General features: G+C 38.3%; 1 non-coding gene across 1 annotated transcript; it reads left to right on the plus strand.

The window, feature by feature from the left end:
- The first annotated feature begins 254 nt into the window (after positions 1-254).
- Positions 255-357, plus strand: LOC115030670. The gene has a single exon (XR_003836276.1). It is a non-coding gene; the product is annotated as a U6 spliceosomal RNA (small nuclear RNA).
- Positions 358-5,990: the final 5,633 nt, after the last annotated feature.

The raw sequence follows: 5,990 nt of genomic DNA on the forward strand, positions 1-5,990 counted from the left end.
TCCCAAAGAGGATTTGTTTCTATGATCTCACCTCCATCCCTGCTTTTGTTTCCCCTCCCATCTGCCCCAGAAGCTTTGTCTCTTTTGTGATCTCACCTCTTTCCCTCCCCTTGCCTCTCTTTCCATCTTTTTTACTCCTTCCTGCTAAAGTTTTGGTCAAAATTAACAAGACTTGATCATTAAGAGCTGATTCCTCATCTATATCTTTATCTAAGAAATGCTGAACTAACATAGTTAAAACAATATGAGGATGCTTGCTTCAGTGGCACACATACTAAAATTGGAATGATACCAAAAAGATTAGCATGGCCCCTGTGCAAGGATGACATTCAAATTCATGAAGCATTCCATATTTTTAAATTGGGAAGGATAATAACATTTGAAACATAAATAAATTAAATAATCAATAAAAAAAAAGCAATATAAGAGTCTTGCCACACAAGCTTGACAACCTGACAACCTGAATTTGATCCCAGAAGCTACAAGAACCAACTGTACAAGTTCTTTTATGCACCTACCACCACATATAAGCAATGACACACATATCCAAACACATTAACATATACAAACAATAATAAATAAAAATAAATTTTAAGTGTTGGGCTAGGAGCTAAGTTGTGCAGTCTGAGGTCCTCATGCACTTCAAGGAACTCTGGGTGGGGATTCAGGTATAAACTACCCCAGCCATAGCCCTAATTTTTGCCTTGGTCATCTGCGGGGCTGGTAGCTGCCCTTCTTGCCCACAGGATGGGAATGAGAGTTTACTGAGATCTGGGCAGTGCAGACCCCTGTAGTGCAACACAGCCAGGCATTGGCATAGACAACTCTCTGTTGTCTGCCACAGTCACCTGGAACAGAGCTGGCGATACTTGTGGTGCTGGATAACAGCTTTCCCATTGCACTGATCTGGAGGAATTTCTAGATGAAATATACAGGACAATTATAACTGTGTTCAAACAATTCACAGAGATGAATTAAATGAGGGTGCCAGTTCAAGTATGAGAAGATAACTCACTAAAGCTGAACTGAAATGATGCCTAAATTAAAACCCAATAAGTCAAACACAAACCTTAGCAGAAAATTGTCCCAGTAGGAGGGTCATGTGGAACGCAGGATATAGCACCAGGAGGACAATGTCAAGAAATGAATAATTCAGAAAAGATCAATAACAGAAAATTCTATGAAGAGAACATGGAAGAGCTTTGGAGTACAATGACAAAGCCCAATCTTTTGATTATTGCCTTAAAAGAAGGGGGGAGAATTGGTATATAAAAAGTATCAAATAAGTTTTCAATTAAACCATAGAGAAGAGCATCTATACCTAGAGGAATGCTCACCTAGTGTACTAAGTATATGAACTCGAAATAGATGTGAATCCTTTCCTGTTTGTGTGTAATGTCCAGCAATGAAAGTTCCTATTATAACTTAAACACCTCAGAAGAGCTGAATAGAGGATATCAAAAGCTACAACCAAGAACAGAAAGTCACTTTATTAAGGCAAGTGCATTAAAGATACCTGATTATTTCACAGAAACTTTTAAAGCCAGATGGACCCAGGGAGATCATAACTGTAACCCAGACTATTATACCCAACAAAACTATCTTTAAACTGAGGGAGAAATGATAACCTCTCGAGGTAAAAACAGATTGAAGATACTTATGACCTTTAGTCTGTTCTACAGTTCAACCTGAGAAGAAGAATGATTATACCCACAAAGTCACAGGGAACAAATAATGCCAGGAGTCCACCAAAAGTGGTCTAAGAAAACACCACAAAGTTAACAAAATTGATAAGAATCAACACATAACTAATTATAACTCAATATCAATGGGCTAAATTCTCAACAAAAATTACAGACTAATAGAATTGACCAAAGACAGAATCTATCTTTTTTCTGCCTCCAAAAAATATTCCTTACTATCAACAGTAAATTCCATCTCAGAGTAAAAAGATGGAAAAGTATTTTCCAACCAAACAGAGTCAATGAAAATGCAGTAATAGCTATTTTAATGTCTAGAAAATGTACTTCAAGTCAAAAAAAGTGAAAAGAGATAAGAAGTAATTCACTTCATGTTTGTAACAAGAATAATATACAAAGAGGATATGTACCAAATACAGATACACTCAATTTCATTGAAAAATTTCTACTAGAAGAAAAATCACACAGCCAAACCCCAATATGGTTATAATGGGTTCTTTTAGTGCCCTATTCTCTCCAATAGACCAGCCACTTGGACAGAAACTATATAGAAGCCCTGGAGTCAAATAATGTCATAAAGCAATTAGACCAAGCAGCCATGTGCAGGACATTATGCACAAACACTAAAGAATTCACATCCTCACAGCCCATGGAACTTTCTCCAAAATTGATCTCATATTAGGACACAAAGAAATTTTCAAGAAATATGGAAAATTGAAAGGGCATTTCATATTCTGTCTGGCCGCAGCGGAACCAAGCAGTTATCAACAGCAATAAAACTTACTAGAAGAATATGAAAGAGTGAAAGAAATCAAGGGAGAAATTTTTAAAATTCCTGGAGTTGATGAGAGTGTATACAGAAGTGTGTGAGCACAATGAAAGGAGCTGGAGAGAAGAGCCCACAGAGCTGAGTAGAAGTAGTGGGAATTACAGCAGATGCCAATGGAATCCAGTAAGTCATAAGGACATTTTAAAACGTTGTGTTCTGTGACATTGGAAAACCTAACAGAAATGGGGAAATTTCCATATGTATACAATGTGCCAAAATTAAACCAAGATGAAATAAATAATTTAAACAGTTCCATAGTCAGCAGTAAGACTAAAGCAGCGATAAAAGATCTCTCAACTAAGTAAAAACAAAAGCCCAGGATAAGATGGACTCTGTGGATTCTTCAGGAACTTCGAAGAATTAACATCAATACTCCTCATATTATCTTATTGAGTAGAACAAGAAGAAATGTCCTTAAACTCGTTTCATGAAGCCAATAGATAGATATTTAGATAGATAGATACATAGATAGATAGATAGATAGATAGATAGATAGATAGATAGATAGATAGATAGATAATGGTCATATGACTTTATTTAAACAGCAAGTGTGGAAAATAAGAATTAGTTGGATAAGCATTCTTTCCCCAGAATTCTGATTTCTCATTCATGATTCTCAAGATCACTATAATAAATCCCAAACTGTAAGTCAACAAGATACTTTTGATTGTAAGCAACATTCCAATATCAGTTACATTAAGCTGCAAAAAGCTGCAACTCCTAGGGTCAAATGAAGATACTACAGTCAAAGATAATTCTACCACCTTCTTAGGTCTAAGACAGTCAGTGAGGCTTTACTTTAGAATTTTCTAGAAGTAGAGCACATTAGTGCCCAAAATGCTCACTCTTCTGTCTCCTTCATCTTTGCCAAATATAGATAGTGTTAATTTATTTCTTGTTCTATTTCCATCTTGTCTTCTTCAATCATAAACAGAACATAACTTGCCATTTTTAATTGTGTTTTAGCTAGATACAAATAATTAGAAAACATCCTTTTCTCTTGTTCTGTTTTCATTTTCTTCAAAACAGCAGATGGAATAAAAGTATCCAAGTATCAGGAAAGTACTTTTTTGTCTGCTCACTTTTCAAAACTCCCTGATATAAGCATTGGGACTGGGGAAAAGTGAGGAGCCAGGGTTAGATCTGGCTTTAGTGCAAAGGCAGAGAGACAGATATGCTACCTACACACATACAAATACAAACATGCACATGCCACATATACACACACACATACACACATACAAACATGTACACATACACATATGCACGCATGCACACACATATATACACACAATGCATGTATGCATGCACACACTCCACTAACACACATATGGCTGCATTGCCTCCCTAACAGGAGGTTATGCAGACTGGCTCTTTTTCTTTTCAGTGTTTTCTGGAGGATGAGCCTCAGTTGATCAGGGGTCACTAGAAGAAAGATTACAGAAAAAAAAATCCATCTCTACCTCAGAGGTTCCTTAGTTCTTGTTTTTGTTGTTTCTTGCTTTTTGGCTTGTGTCTCACGTGTAAAGTTAACCCAGGAGCTACCATGTGCTACACCAGCTGCAGCTACTCCTGGTATGGATAAAAGTTCATCAGAGAGCAGAGTACAAAGCAGTTAAAGCCTTCTAACTGCCTGATCCAGTCATCAGTAACTAGAAACCTGTGGTGGCTTCTCTGACATTAGGTTCTTGGTTTTGCAGTTCCTGTCCTTGCTCTTTGTACATCTTTGCAGATCTAGGACAAGTTGCCCAGACTCACTAGTTACCTTCTCTCAAAAGGACTCAGAAGAGTACATAAGCATTCTGACCATACATGCAAATCATGTTGGAGACTCAAGGGCCCTGAGATAGGCAGTAACTGTGACAGACATTAGCTGGGTCAAGTGATCTAACTGGTAGATTGGCAGCTAGAAAAACTCTGTCGTTTTGACAGTGTATTGGAGAGTGGGCTTTTTTTTTCCCAGAAAGTATGCGTTTAAATATTAACATTTCAGGAGCATATATTCCCAGAGATATGCATATGCCTTGAATCATCTATTTATTCCTGGGCCTTCTTCTCCATGCCTCGTCCACATTCAGTTTTAATTTCTGCCATTGAAGGACTGAGGTTCAGATTCAAGGTCACTGAAAAGGCTATGATTGTATTAATGTGCTCACTGGATATGCAGCAGAAATGTAATTTAAGGCATTAATATGTACGTACTAAATAAAGACATGCAAACCATGGGAAAAGTTATTTATTCACCAGTGATAGAAATAAATAATACACCGTGTGTCTCTGGAAACAATGTGAACTTGACTTACTCAGCATAAGCTGTGAGGGAGGGCAAGCAAGCCTGCTATTCTGTGAGAAAGGTCATTCCTCTGATGACAGCTCTTCATAATTTTATGATTTAGAAAGAAAATAATTTTCCCTTGTTCTTCCTTTTATTGCTGCTCTGGATTGCACTGCTCACTAGAGTTTCCTTAGGAGACATCTATTCCCTCTTTTCCATACAGAGGTTACTGAGGACAGACCTGATTGAAACTGAGACTACAGCTCTCTCTACATCTTTCTTCAGGACACAGGTGATATTTCAGCTTAATCTAGGGACACGATTTGAGCCATGAATAACCCTTTCAATTTCTATTGGAGTTTATTTAGGCTTAGACCTACTAGCTTTTATACCCTGTACTAAACTACCTAGAGACTCACTCAGAAGTCAAAGCCATACCTGTGCTACTCATATGCCTTTGCCTAACAATCATGAAAACCACAAGGAGCAGTTGGCACAAATGCCCCTGAAATCTCCAAACACATCACCACCCAACAGCCACATTCTAGAAAGGGTTAAACAGCTAAGATGACTCCCTTCTTACACATTTCTGGGGCAAAATCCTTGGGGCCTCCTCTGTAATTACCCATGTCTAAGCCCCACCACCTTGCCCACTGCAGCATGATTCTGGCATCCTGGCCAGGTGAGAGGACCATATGACCCTAGGTTTACATATCTGATGGAAGTTTCAGGAAGTGGGTGCAGTTGGTATGAAAAAGCAAAGGATGTGAAGTGAAACCACCGCCATGTTTATCAAAGATGCTCTGTGTCTGTCACAGATGCCCTGTGTCTGTCAAACCTGTTCATTTCCCATGAGCATCTGAATATGAGTTTGTGTTGAGTCTTTAATCAGCTGCTGTGATGATGGGGGCAAAGGCCAAGTGGTCACGCTGCTGGAGGAAGGCAGGTTCTATTAGTGAAGATAGACACATGTTATGATGTGTAAAGAATTGTAAAGATTATCCTGAATGAAACCAGGCTTCAGAGGGCCACCCCTGCACTGAGTAAGAAGAGCATCGGTTCTCAGCCTCTGGATCATGGCCCCCTTGAGGGCCATGTTTCATATCCTGCATATCAGAAATCTACATTGCAATTCACAACAGTTGCAAAATTACAGTTGTGAAGTAGCAATGAAATAATTTTATGG

This window comes from Mus caroli, chromosome 3 (genome assembly GCF_900094665.2).
Source record: "Mus caroli chromosome 3, CAROLI_EIJ_v1.1, whole genome shotgun sequence".
Taxonomy (NCBI): Eukaryota; Metazoa; Chordata; class Mammalia; order Rodentia; family Muridae; genus Mus; species Mus caroli.